Below are 15363 nucleotides of genomic sequence, written 5' to 3' on the forward strand. Positions count from 1 at the left end.
ACACATTGCTTTCGTTCTTTGCATCAAACTCCAATTATTCGTGCAATGAAACATACTGCATTCCTTCATAGATTGAATCAAACTTCACTCATTCATACAAAGAACTAAACTGTTTTCTTTCATTCATTGAACCAAACTTCACTCAATCATACCATGAAACAAATTGCACGCAGTTGAATTAAACTGCACGCCTTCGGGCAACAATACTAACTGCATTAATTATTTCGGTGAAACAAAAGGTTTTAATTCATTCATTGAAATAAACTCCACAACTCCACAATTCATGCAAGGAACAAACTGTATTCATTTATTCGTTGAATTAAACTTCACTCAATTAAGCCTCATTCAATGAAATACCTCCACTGATTTATTCAAACTGCATTTATTCATTGAATCAAACTCAACACCTACATACAACGAAGTAAACTGCTTTCCTTCAATGATTGTATCAAATTTCATTCATTCATTCAATGAAACTAACTGCATTCATTCTTTGAGTCAGACTTCATTCAATGATTCAATAAAACAAACTGCTTTCGATCATTGAATCAGACTTCATTCATTCATACAAATAGACAAACTGCACCCGTTCATTCAATGAAGCAAACTTCATTCATTAATTTAATGAAATTAACTGCAATCATTCATTATTTGACTCAAAATTAACTAAACTGCATTCATTCATTCACTGAAGCAAACTTCATTTATTCATTCAATGAAAATAACTGTATTTATTCATTTATTGAATCAAAGCTAACTCATTCATTTATTAAATCTAACGGCATTTCTACAATCGTTGATTCACTTAATCATTCAATGAAAGAAACTCTATCCATTCATTGAATCAAACGCTATCAACCAAACTGCATTTATTCATTCATTGAATCAAACGTCCCACATTCATACAAAGAATTAAACTGCTTTCATTCATTCTTTGAATCAAACCACTCAATAATTCAATGAAACAAATTGCATTCCGTCATTCATTGAATCAAAGTTCACTCAATCACACAATGAAAGAAACTGCATCCATTCATTGACTCAAACTCCACTCATTCGTGTAAATCAAGCAAACTGCATTCATTCAGTCCGATTAACAAACTCCACACATTCATTCAACGAAACAAACTGCCTTCATTCATTCATTGAATCAAACATCACTCAATCATTGAATGAAAGAAACTGCATCCATTCCTTGCATTAAACGCTACACATTCGTGCAATGATCTTACTGCTTTCCTTTATAAATTGAATCAAACTACACTCATTCATTCAATGAAAGACATTGCTTTCGTTCATTGAATCAAACTTCACTTATTCGTGCAATGAAACATACTGCATTCCATCATACATTGAATCAAACTACACTCATTCATTCAATGAAACACATTGCTTTCGTTCTTTGCATCAAACTCCACTTATTCGTGCAATGAAACATACTGCATTCCTTCACGGATTGAATCAAACTTCACTCATTCATACAAAGAACTAAACTGTTTTCGTTCATTCATTGAACCAAACTTCACTCAATCATACCATGAAACAAATTGCACGCAGTTGAATTAAACTGCACGCCTTCGGGCAACAATACTAACTGCATTAATTATTTCGGTGAAACAAAAGGTTTTAATTCATTCATTGAAATAAACTCCACAACTCCACAATTCATGCAAGGAACAAACTGTATTCATTTATTCGTTGAATTAAACTTCACTCAATTAAGCCTCATTCAATGAAATACCTCCACTGATTTATTCAAACTGCATTTATTCATTAATTGACTCAAACTTAACTAAACTGCTTTCCTTCAATGATTGTATCAAATTTCAATCATTCCTTCAATGAAAATAAGTGTATTTATTCATTTATTGAATCAAACCTGACTCATTCATTCATTAAATCTAACGGCATTTCTACAATCGTTGATTCACTCAATCATTCAATGAAAGAAACTGTATCCATTCATTGAATCAAACGCAAACAACCAACCTGCATTTATTCATTCATTGAATCAAACTTCCCACATTCATACAAAGAATTAAACTGCTTCCATTCAATCTTTGAATCAAACTTCACTTAATAATTCAATGAAACAAATTGCATTCCGTCATTCATTGAATCAAAGTTCACTCAATCACTCAATAAAAGAAACTGCATCCATTCATTGACTCAAACTCCACTCATTCGTGTAAATCAAGCAAACTGCATTCATTCAGTCCGACTAACAAACTCCACACATTCATTCAACGAAACAAACTGCCTTCATTCATTTATTGAATCAAACATCACTCAATCATTCAATGAAAGAAACCGTAGTCATTAATTCCTTGAAACAACTCCACACATTCATGCAATGAAACAATGCATTGCTACATCCATTGAAATAAACTTCACTCATTCATTCTATGATACAAAGTGCTTTCGCTCATTGAATCAAACTGCACTCATTCGTGTCAGGAAACCAACTGTATTTAGTCATTTATTGTATCAAACTTCACTCATTAATTCAATGAAAGTAACTGCATTGCTCCATTCATTGAATCAAACTCCTCTTATTCGTGCAATGAAACGTACTGCTTTCCTTTATACATTGAAAAATTCTTCACTCATTCATTCAATGAAACACATTGCTTTCGTTCTTTGAATCAAACTCCAATCATTCGTGCAATGAAACATACTGCAATCCTTCAAACATTGAATCAAACTTCACTCATTCATACAAGGAACTAAACTGTTTTCTTTCATTCATTGAACCAAACTTCACTCAATCATACCATGAAACAAATTGCACGCAGTTGAATTAAACTGCATGCCTTCGGGCAACAATACTAACTGCATTAATTATTTCGGTAAAACAAAGGGTATTAATTCATTCATTGAAATAAACTCCACAACTCCACAATTCATGCAATGAACAAACTGTATTCATTTATTCGTTGAATTAAACTTCACTCAATTAAGCCTCATTCAATGAAATACCTCCACTGATTTATTCAAACTGCATTTATTCATTGAATCAAACTCAACACCTACATACAACGAAGTAAACTGCTTTCCTTCAATGATTGTATCAAATTTCATTCATTCATTCAATGAAACTAACTGCATTCATTCTTTGAGTCAGACTTCATTCAATGATTCAATAAAACAAACTGCTTTCGATCATTGAATCAGACTTCATTCATTCATACAAATAGACAAACTGCACCCGTTCATTCAATGAAGCAAACTTCATTCATTAATTTAATGAAATTAACTGCAATCATTCATTATTTGACTCAAAATTAACTAAACTGCATTCATTCATTCACTGAAGCAAACTTCATTTATTCATTCAATGAAAATAACTGTATTTATTCATTTATTGAATCAAAGCTAACTCATTCATTTATTAAATCTAACGGCATTTCTACAATCGTTGATTCACTTAATCATTCAATGAAAGAAACTGTATCCATTCATTGAATCAAACGCTATCAACCAAACTGCATTTATTCATTCATTGAATCAAACGTCCCACATTCATACAAAGAATTAAACTGCTTTCATTCATTCTTTGAATCAAACCACTCAATAATTCAATGAAACAAATTGCATTCCGTCATTCATTGAATCAAAGTTCACTCAATCACACAATGAAAGAAACTGCATCCATTCATTGACTCAAACTCCACTCATTCGTGTAAATCAAGCAAACTGCATTCATTCAGTCCGATTAACAAACTCCACACATTCATTCAACGAAACAAACTGCCTTCATTCATTCATTGAATCAAACATCACTCAATCATTGAATGAAAGAAACTGCATCCATTCCTTGCATTAAACGCTACTCATTCGTGCAATGATCTTACTGCTTTCCTTTATAAATTGAATCAAACTACACTCATTCATTCAATGAAAGACATTGCTTTCGTTCATTGAATCAAACGTCACTTATTCGTGCAATGAAACATACTGCATTCCATCATACATTGAATCAAACTACACTCATTCATTCAATGAAACACATTGCTTTCGTTCTTTGCATCAAACTCCACTTATTCGTGCAATGAAACATACTGCATTCCTTCATGGATTGAATCAAACTTCACTCATTCATACAAAGAACTAAACTGTTTTCGTTCATTCATTGAACCAAACTTCACTCAATCATACCATGAAACAAATTGCACGCAGTTGAATTAAACTGCACGCCTTCGGGCAACAATACTAACTGCATTAATTATTTCGGTGAAACAAAAGGTTTTAATTCATTCATTGAAATAAACTCCACAACTCCACAATTCATGCAAGGAACAAACTGTATTCATTTATTCGTTGAATTAAACTTCACTCAATTAAGCCTCATTCAATGAAATACCTCCACTGATTTATTCAAACTGCATTTAATCATTAATTGACTCAAACTTAACTAAACTGCTTTCCTTCAATGATTGTATCAAATTTCAATCATTCCTTCAATGAAAATGAGTGTATTTATTCATTTATTGAATCAAACCTGACTCATTCATTCATTAAATCTAACGGCATTTCTACAATCGTTGATTCACTCAATCATTCAATGAAAGAAACTGTATCCATTCATTGAATCAAACGCAAACAACCAACCTGCATTTATTCATTCATTGAATCAAACTTCCCACATTCATACAAAGAATTAAACTGCTTCCATTCAATCTTTGAATCAAACTTCACTTAATAATTCAATGAAACAAATTGCATTCCGTCATTCATTGAATCAAAGTTCACTCAATCACTCAATAAAAGAAACTGCATCCATTCATTGACTCAAACTCCACTCATTCGTGTAAATCAAGCAAACTGCATTCATTCAGTCCGACTAACAAACTCCACACATTCATTCAACGAAACAAACTGCCTTCATTCATTTATTGAATCAAACATCACTCAATCATTCAATGAAAGAAACCGTAGTCATTAATTCCTTGAAACAAACTCCACACATTCATGCAATGAAACAATGCATTGCTACATCCATTGAAATAAACTTCACTCATTCATTCTATGATACAAAGTGCTTTCGCTCATTGAATCAAATTGCACTCATTCGTGTCAGGAAACCAACTGTATTTAGTCATTTATTGTATCAAACTTCACTCATTAATTCAATGAAAGTAACTGCATTGCTCCATTCATTGAATCAAACTCCTCTTATTCGTGCAATGAAACGTACTGCTTTCCTTTATACATTGAAACATTCTTCACTCATTCATTCAATGAAACACATTGCTTTCGTTCTTTGAATCAAACTCCAATCATTCGTGCAATGAAACATACTGCAATCCTTCAAACATTGAATCAAACTTCACTCATTCATACAAGGAACTAAACTGTTTTCTTTCATTCATTGAACCAAACTTCACTCAATCATACCATGAAACAAATTGCACGCAGTTGAATTAAACTGCATGCCTTCGGGCAACAATACTAACTGCATTAATTATTTCGGTAAAACAAAGGGTATTAATTCATTCATTGAATTAAACTCCACAACTCCACAATTCATGCAATGAACAAACTGTATTCATTTATTCGTTGAATTAAACTTCACTCAATTAAGCCTCATTCAATGAAATACCTCCACTGATTTATTCAAACTGCATTTATTCATTGAATCAAACTCAACACCTACATACAACGAAGTAAACTGCTTTCCTTCAATGATTGTATCAAATTTCATTCATTCATTCAATGAAACTAACTGCATTCATTCTTTGAGTCAGACTTCATTCAATGATTCAATAAAACAAACTGCTTTCGATCATTGAATCAGACTTCATTCATTCATACAAATAGACAAACTGCACCCGTTCATTCAATGAAGCAAACTTCATTCATTCATTTAATGAAATTAACTGCAATCATTCATTAATTGACTCAAACTTAACTAAACTGCATTCATTCATTCACTGAAGCAAACTTCATTCATTCATTCAATGAAAATAACTGTATTTATTCATTTATTGAATCAAAGCTAACTCATTCATTTATTAAATCTAACGGCATTTCTACAATCTTTGATTCACTTAATCATTCAATGAAAGAAACTGTATCCATTCATTGAATCAAACGCATACGAACAAACTGCATTTATTCATTCATTGAATCAAACGTCCCACATTCATACAAAGAATTAAACTGCTTTCATTCAATCTTTGAATCAAACCACTCAATAATTCAATGAAACAAATTAATTTCCGTCATTCATTGAATCAAAGTTCACTCAATCACACAATGAAAGAAACTGCATCCATTCATTGACTCAAACTCCACTCATTCGTGTAAATCAAGCAAACTGCATTCATTCAGTCCGATTAACGAACTCCACACATTCATTCAACGAAACAAACTGCCTTCATTCATTCATTGAATCAAACATCACTCAATCATTCAATGAAAGAAACTGCATCCATTCCTTGCATCAAACGCTACTCATTCGTGCAATGAAACTTACTCCTTTCCGTCATTCATTGAATCAAAGTTCAATCATTCATTCAATGAAAGAAACTGTGTACATTCATTGAATCAAACTCCACTCATTCGTGCAATCAAGCAAACTACATTCACTCCGTTTAACAAGCTCCACACATTCATTCAATGAAACAAACAGCCTTCATTAATTCATGGAATCAAACATCACTCAATCATTCAATGAAAGAAACCGCAGTCATTAATTCATTCAAACAACCTCCACACATTCATGCAAAGAAAGAATTGTATTGCTTCATCCATTCAAATACATTTCGCTCATTCATTCTTGTGAAACAAAGTGCTTTCGCTCATTGAATCAAACTCCACTCATTCGTGTAAGGAAACAAACTGTATTAAGTCATTTATTGAATCAAACTTCACTTATTCGTGCAATGAAACGTACTGCTTTCCTTTATAAATTGAATCAAACTACACTCATTCATTCAATGAAAGACATTGCTTTCGTTCATTGAATCAAACTTCACTTATTCGTGCAATGAAACATACTGCATTCCATCATACATTGAATCAAACTACACTCATTCATTCAATGAAACACATTGCTTTCGTTCTTTGCATCAAACTCCAATTATTCGTGCAATGAAACATACTGCATTCCTTCATAGATTGAATCAAACTTCACTCATTCATACAAAGAACTAAACTGTTTTCTTTCATTCATTGAACCAAACTTCACTCAATCATACCATGAAACAAATTGCACGCAGTTGAATTAAACTGCACGCCTTCGGGCAACAATACTAACTGCATTAATTATTTCGGTGAAACAAAAGGTTTTAATTCATTCATTGAAATAAACTCCACAACTCCACAATTCATGCAAGGAACAAACTGTATTCATTTATTCGTTGAATTAAACTTCACTCAATTAAGCCTCATTCAATGAAATACCTCCACTGATTTATTCAAACTGCATTTATTCATTGAATCAAACTCAACACCTACATACAACGAAGTAAACTGCTTTCCTTCAATGATTGTATCAAATTTCATTCATTCATTCAATGAAACTAACTGCATTCATTCTTTGAGTCAGACTTCATTCAATGATTCAATAAAACAAACTGCTTTCGATCATTGAATCAGACTTCATTCATTCATACAAATAGACAAACTGCACCCGTTCATTCAATGAAGCAAACTTCATTCATTAATTTAATGAAATTAACTGCAATCATTCATTATTTGACTCAAAATTAACTAAACTGCATTCATTCATTCACTGAAGCAAACTTCATTTATTCATTCAATGAAAATAACTGTATTTATTCATTTATTGAATCAAAGCTAACTCATTCATTTATTAAATCTAACGGCATTTCTACAATCGTTGATTCACTTAATCATTCAATGAAAGAAACTCTATCCATTCATTGAATCAAACGCTATCAACCAAACTGCAATTATTCATTCATTGAATCAAACGTCCCACATTCATACAAAGAATTAAACTGCTTTCATTCATTCTTTGAATCAAACCACTCAATAATTCAATGAAACAAATTGCATTCCGTCATTCATTGAATCAAAGTTCACTCAATCACACAATGAAAGAAACTGCATCCATTCATTGACTCAAACTCCACTCATTCGTGTAAATCAAGCAAACTGCATTCATTCAGTCCGATTAACAAACTCCACACATTCATTCAACGAAACAAACTGCCTTCATTCATTCATTGAATCAAACATCACTCAATCATTGAATGAAAGAAACTGCATCCATTCCTTGCATTAAACGCTACACATTCGTGCAATGATCTTACTGCTTTCCTTTATAAATTGAATCAAACTACACTCATTCATTCAATGAAAGACATTGCTTTCGTTCATTGAATCAAACTTCACTTATTCGTGCAATGAAACATACTGCATTCCATCATACATTGAATCAAACTACACTCATTCATTCAATGAAACACATTGCTTTCGTTCTTTGCATCAAACTCCACTTATTCGTGCAATGAAACATACTGCATTCCTTCATGGATTGAATCAAACTTCACTCATTCATACAAAGAACTAAACTGTTTTCGTTCATTCATTGAACCAAACTTCACTCAATCATACCATGAAACAAATTGCACGCAGTTGAATTAAACTGCACGCCTTCGGGCAACAATACTAACTGCATTAATTATTTCGGTGAAACAAAAGGTTTTAATTCATTTATTGAAATAAACTCCACAACTCCACAATTCATGCAAGGAACAAACTGTATTCATTTATTCGTTGAATTAAACTTCACTCAATTAAGCCTCATTCAATGAAATACCTCCACTGATTTATTCAAACTGCATTTATTCATTAATTGACTCAAACTTAACTAAACTGCTTTCCTTCAATGATTGTATCAAATTTCAATCATTCCTTCAATGAAAATAAGTGTATTTATTCATTTATTGAATCAAACCTGACTCATTCATTCATTAAATCTAACGGCATTTCTACAATCGTTGATTCACTCAATCATTCAATGAAAGAAACTGTATCCATTCATTGAATCAAACGCAAACAACCAACCTGCATTTATTCATTCATTGAATCAAACTTCCCACATTCATACAAAGAATTAAACTGCTTCCATTCAATCTTTGAATCAAACTTCACTTAATAATTCAATGAAACAAATTGCATTCCGTCATTCATTGAATCAAAGTTCACTCAATCACTCAATAAAAGAAACTGCATCCATTCATTGACTCAAACTCCACTCATTCGTGTAAATCAAGCAAACTGCATTCATTCAGTCCGACTAACAAACTCCACACATTCATTCAACGAAACAAACTGCCTTCATTCATTTATTGAATCAAACATCACTCAATCATTCAATGAAAGAAACCGTAGTCATTAATTCCTTGAAACAACTCCACACATTCATGCAATGAAACAATGCATTGCTACATCCATTGAAATAAACTTCACTCATTCATTCTATGATACAAAGTGCTTTCGCTCATTGAATCAAACTGCACTCATTCGTGTCAGGAAACCAACTGTATTTAGTCATTTATTGTATCAAACTTCACTCATTAATTCAATGAAAGTAACTGCATTGCTCCATTCATTGAATCAAACTCCTCTTATTCGTGCAATGAAACGTACTGCTTTCCTTTATACAATGAACAAACTGTATTCATTTATTCGTTGAATTAAACTTCACTCAATTAAGCCTCATTCAATGAAATACCTCCACTGATTTATTCAAACTGCATTTATTCATTGAATCAAACTCAACACCAACATACAACGAAGTAAACTGCTTTCCTTCAATGATTGTATCAAATTTCATTCATTCGTTCAATGAAACTAACTGCATTCATTCTTTGAGTCAGACTTCATTCAATGATTCAATAAAACAAACTGCTTTCGATCATTGAATCAGACTTCATTCATTCATACAAATAGACAAACTGCACCCGTTCATTCAATGAAGCAAACTTCATTCATTCATTTAATGAAATTAACTGCAATCATTCATTAATTGACTCAAACTTAACTAAACTGCATTCATTCATTCACTGAAGCAAACTTCATTCATTTATTCAATGAAAATAACTGTATTTATTCATTTATTGAATCAAAGCTAACTCATTCATTTATTAAATCTAACGGCATTTCTACAATCGTTGATTCACTTAATCATTCAATGAAAGAAACTGTGTCCATTCATTGAATCAAACGCAAACAACCAAACTGCATTTATTCATTCATTGAATCAAACTTCCCACATTCATACAACGAATTAAACTGCTTTCATTCATTCTTTGAATCAAACCACTCAATAATTCAATGAAACAAATTGCATTCCGTCATTCATTGAATCAAAGTTCACTCAATCACACAATGAAAGAAACTGCATCCATTCATTGACTCAAACTCCACTCATTCGTGTAAATCAAGCAAACTGCATTCATTCAGACGGATTAACAAACTCCACACATTCATTCAACGAAACAAACTGCCTTCATTCATTCATTGAATCAAACATCACTCAATCATTCAATGAAAGAAACTGCATCCATTCCTTGCATCAAACGCTACTCATTCGTGCAATGAAACTTACTCCTTTCCGTCATTCATTGAATCAAAGTTCAATCATTCATTCAATGAAAGAAACTGTGTACATTCATTGAATCAAACTCCACTCATTCGTGCAATCAAGCAAACTACATTCACTCCGTTTAACAAGCTCCACACATTCATTCAATGAAACAAACAGCCTTCATTAATTCATGGAATCAAACATCACTCAATCATTCAATGAAAGAAACCGCAGTCATTAATTCATTCAAACAACCTCCACACATTCATGCAAAGAAAGAATTGTATTGCTTCATCCATTCAAATACATTTCGCTCATTCATTCTTGTGAAACAAAGTGCTTTCGCTCATTGAATCAAACTCCACTCATTCGTGTAAGGAAACAAACTGTCTTTAGTCATTTATTGAATCACACTTCACTTATTCGTGCAATGAAACGTACTGCTTTCCTTTATAAATTGAATCAAACTACACTCATTCATTCAATGAAAGACATTGCTTTCGTTCATTGAATCAAACTTCACTTATTCGTGCAATGAAACATACTGCATTCCATCATACATTGAATCAAACTACACTCATTCATTCAATGAAACACATTGCTTTCGTTCTTTGCATCAAACTCCACTTATTCGTGCAATGAAACATACTGCATTCCTTCATAGATTGAATCAAACTTCACTCATTCATAGAAAGAACTAAACTGTTTTCTTTCATTCATTGAACCAAACTTCACTCAATCATACCATGAAACAAATTGCACGCAGTTGAATTAAACTGCACGCCTTCGGGCAACAATACTAACTGCATTAATTATTTCGGTGAAACAAAAGGTTTTAATTCATTCATTGAAATAAACTCCACAACTCCACAATTCATGCAAGGAACAAACTGTATTCATTTATTCGTTGAATTAAACTTCACTCAATTAAGCCTCATTCAATGAAATACCTCCACTGATTTATTCAAACTGCATTTATTCATTAATTGACTCAAACTTAACTAAACTGCTTTCCTTCAATGATTGTATCAAATTTCAATCATTCCTTCAATGAAAATAAGTGTATTTATTCATTTATTGAATCAAACCTGACTCATTGATTTATTAAATCTAACGGCATTTCTACAATCGTTGATTCACTCAATCATTCAATGAAAGAAACTGTATCCATTCATTGAATCAAACGCAAACAACCAACCTGCATTTATTCATTCATTGAATCAAACTTCCCACATTCATACAAAGAATTAAACTGCTTTCATTCATTCTTTGAATCAAACCACTCAATAATTCAATGAAACAAATTGCATTCCGTCATTCATTGAATCAAAGTTCACTCAATCACACAATGAAAGAAACTGCATCCATTCATTGACTCAAACTCCACTCATTCGTGTAAATCAAGCAAACTGCATTCATTCAGTCCGATTAACAAACTCCACACATTCATTCAACGAAACAAACTGCCTTCATTCATTCATTGAATCAAACATCACTCAATCATTGAATGAAAGAAACTGCATCCATTCCTTGCATTAAACGCTACACATTCGTGCAATGATCTTACTGCTTTCCTTTATAAATTGAATCAAACTACACTCATTCATTCAATGAAAGACATTGCTTTCGTTCATTGAATCAAACTTCACTTATTCGTGCAATGAAACATACTGCATTCCATCATACATTGAATCAAACTACACTCATTCATTCAATGAAACACATTGCTTTCGTTCTTTGCATCAAACTCCACTTATTCGTGCAATGAAACATACTGCATTCCTTCATGGATTGAATCAAACTTCACTCATTCATACAAAGAACTAAACTGTTTTCGTTCATTCATTGAACCAAACTTCACTCAATCATACCATGAAACAAATTGCACGCAGTTGAATTAAACTGCACGCCTTCGGGCAACAATACTAACTGCATTAATTATTTCGGTGAAACAAAAGGTTTTAATTCATTCATTGAAATAAACTCCACAACTCCACAATTCATGCAAGGAACAAACTGTATTCATTTATTCGTTGAATTAAACTTCACTCAATTAAGCCTCATTCAATGAAATACCTCCACTGATTTATTCAAACTGCATTTATTCATTAATTGACTCAAACTTAACTAAACTGCTTTCCTTCAATGATTGTATCAAATTTCAATCATTCCTTCAATGAAAATAAGTGTATTTATTCATTTATTGAATCAAACCTGACTCATTAATTCATTAAATCTAACGGCATTTCTACAATCGTTGATTCACTCAATCATTCAATGAAAGAAACTGTATCCATTCATTGAATCAAACTCCACTCATTCGTGTAAATCAAGCAAACTGCATTCATTCAGTCCGACTAACAAACTCCACACATTCATTCAACGAAACAAACTGCCTTCATTCATTTATTGAATCAAACATCACTCAATCATTCAATGAAAGAAACCGTAGTCATTAATTCCTTGAAACAACTCCACACATTCATGCAATGAAACAATGCATTGCTACATCCATTGAAATAAACTTCACTCATTCATTCTATGATACAAAGTGCTTTCGCTCATTGAATCAAACTGCACTCATTCGTGTCAGGAAACCAACTGTATTTAGTCATTTATTGTATCAAACTTCACTCATTAATTCAATGAAAGTAACTGCATTGCTCCATTCATTGAATCAAACTCCTCTTATTCGTGCAATGAAACGTACTGCTTTCCTTTATACAATGAACAAACTGTATTCATTTATTCGTTGAATTAAACTTCACTCAATTAAGCCTCATTCAATGAAATACCTCCACTGATTTATTCAAACTGCATTTATTCATTGAATCAAACTCAACACCTACATACAACGAAGTAAACTGCTTTCCTTCAATGATTGTATCAAATTTCATTCATTCATTCAATGAAACTAACTGCATTCATTCTTTGAGTCAGACTTCATTCAATGATTCAATAAAACAAACTGCTTTCGATCATTGAATCAGACTTCATTCATTCATACAAATAGACAAACTGCACCCGTTCATTCAATGAAGCAAACTTCATTCATTCATTTAATGAAATTAACTGCAATCATTCATTAATTGACTCAAACTTAACTAAACTGCATTCATTCATTCACTGAAGCAAACTTCATTCATTCATTCAATGAAAATAACTGTATTTATTCATTTATTGAATCAAAGCTAACTCATTCATTTATTAAATCTAACGGCATTTCTACAATCGTTGATTCACTCAATCATTCAATGAAAGAAACTGTATCCATTCATTGAATCAAACGCAAACAACCAACCTGCATTTATTCATTCATTGAATCAAACTTCCCACATTCATACAAAGAATTAAACTGCTTTCATTCATTCTTTGAATCAAACCACTCAATAATTCAATGAAACAAATTGCATTCCGTCATTCATTGAATCAAAGTTCACTCAATCACACAATGAAAGAAAAAGCATCTATTCATTGACTCAAACTCCACTCATTCGTGAAAATCAAGCAAACTGCATTCATTCAGTCCGATTAACAAACTCCACACATTCATTCAATGAAACAAACTGCCTTCATTCATTCATTGAATCAAACATCACTCAATCATTCAATGTAAGAAACCGTAGTCATTAATTCCTTGAAACAATCTCCACACATTCATGCAATGAAACAATGCATTGCTACATCCGTTGAAATAAACTTCACTCATTCATTCTATGATACAAAGTGCTTTCGCTCATTGAATCAAACTGCACTCATTCGTGTCAGGAAACCAACTGTATTTAGTCATTTATTGTATCAAACTTCACTCATTAATTCAATGAAAGTAACTGCATTGCTCCATTCATTGAATCAAACTCCTCTTATTCGTGCAATGAAACGTACTGCTTTCCTTTATACATTGAAACAAACTTCACTCATTCATTCAATGAAACACATTGCTTTCGTTCTTTGAATCAAACTCCAATCATTCGTGCAATGAAACATACTGCAATCCTTCAAACATTGAATCAAACTTCACTCATTCATACAAGGAACTAAACTGTTTTCTTTCATTCATTGAACCAAACTTCACTCAATCATACCATGAAACAAATTGCACGCAGTTGAATTAAACTGCATGCCCTCGGGCAACAATACTAACTGCATTAATTATTTCGGTAAAACAAAGGGTATTTATTCATTCATTGAAATAAACTCCACAACTCCACAATTCATGCAATGAACAAACTGTATTCATTTATTCCTTGAATTAAACTTCACTCAATTGAGCCTCATTCAATGAAATACCTCCACTGATTTATTCAAACTGCATTTATTCATTGAATCAAACTCAACACCTACATACAACGAAGTAAACTGCTTTCCTTCAATGATTGTATCAAATTTCTTTCATTCATTCAATGAAACTAACTGCATTCATTCTTTGAGTCAGACTTCATTCAATGATTCAATAAAACAAACTGCTTTCGATCATTGAATCAGACTTCATTCATTCATACAAATAGACAAACTGCACCCGTTCATTCAATGAAGCAAACTTCATTCATTCATTTAATGAAATTAACTGCAATCATTCATTAATTGACTCAAACTTAACTAAACTGCATTCATTCATTCACTGAAGCAAACTTCATTCATTCATTCAATGAAAATAACTGTATTTATTCATTTATTGAATCAAAGCTAACTCATTCATTTATTAAATCTAACGGCATTTCTACAATCGTTGATTCACTTAATCATTCAATGAAAGAAACTGTATCCATTCATTGAATCAAACGCAAACAACCAACCTG

The sequence above is a fragment of the Chiloscyllium punctatum genome, chromosome 51 (genome assembly GCF_047496795.1).
Source record: "Chiloscyllium punctatum isolate Juve2018m chromosome 51, sChiPun1.3, whole genome shotgun sequence".
Classification (NCBI taxonomy): Eukaryota; Metazoa; Chordata; class Chondrichthyes; order Orectolobiformes; family Hemiscylliidae; genus Chiloscyllium; species Chiloscyllium punctatum.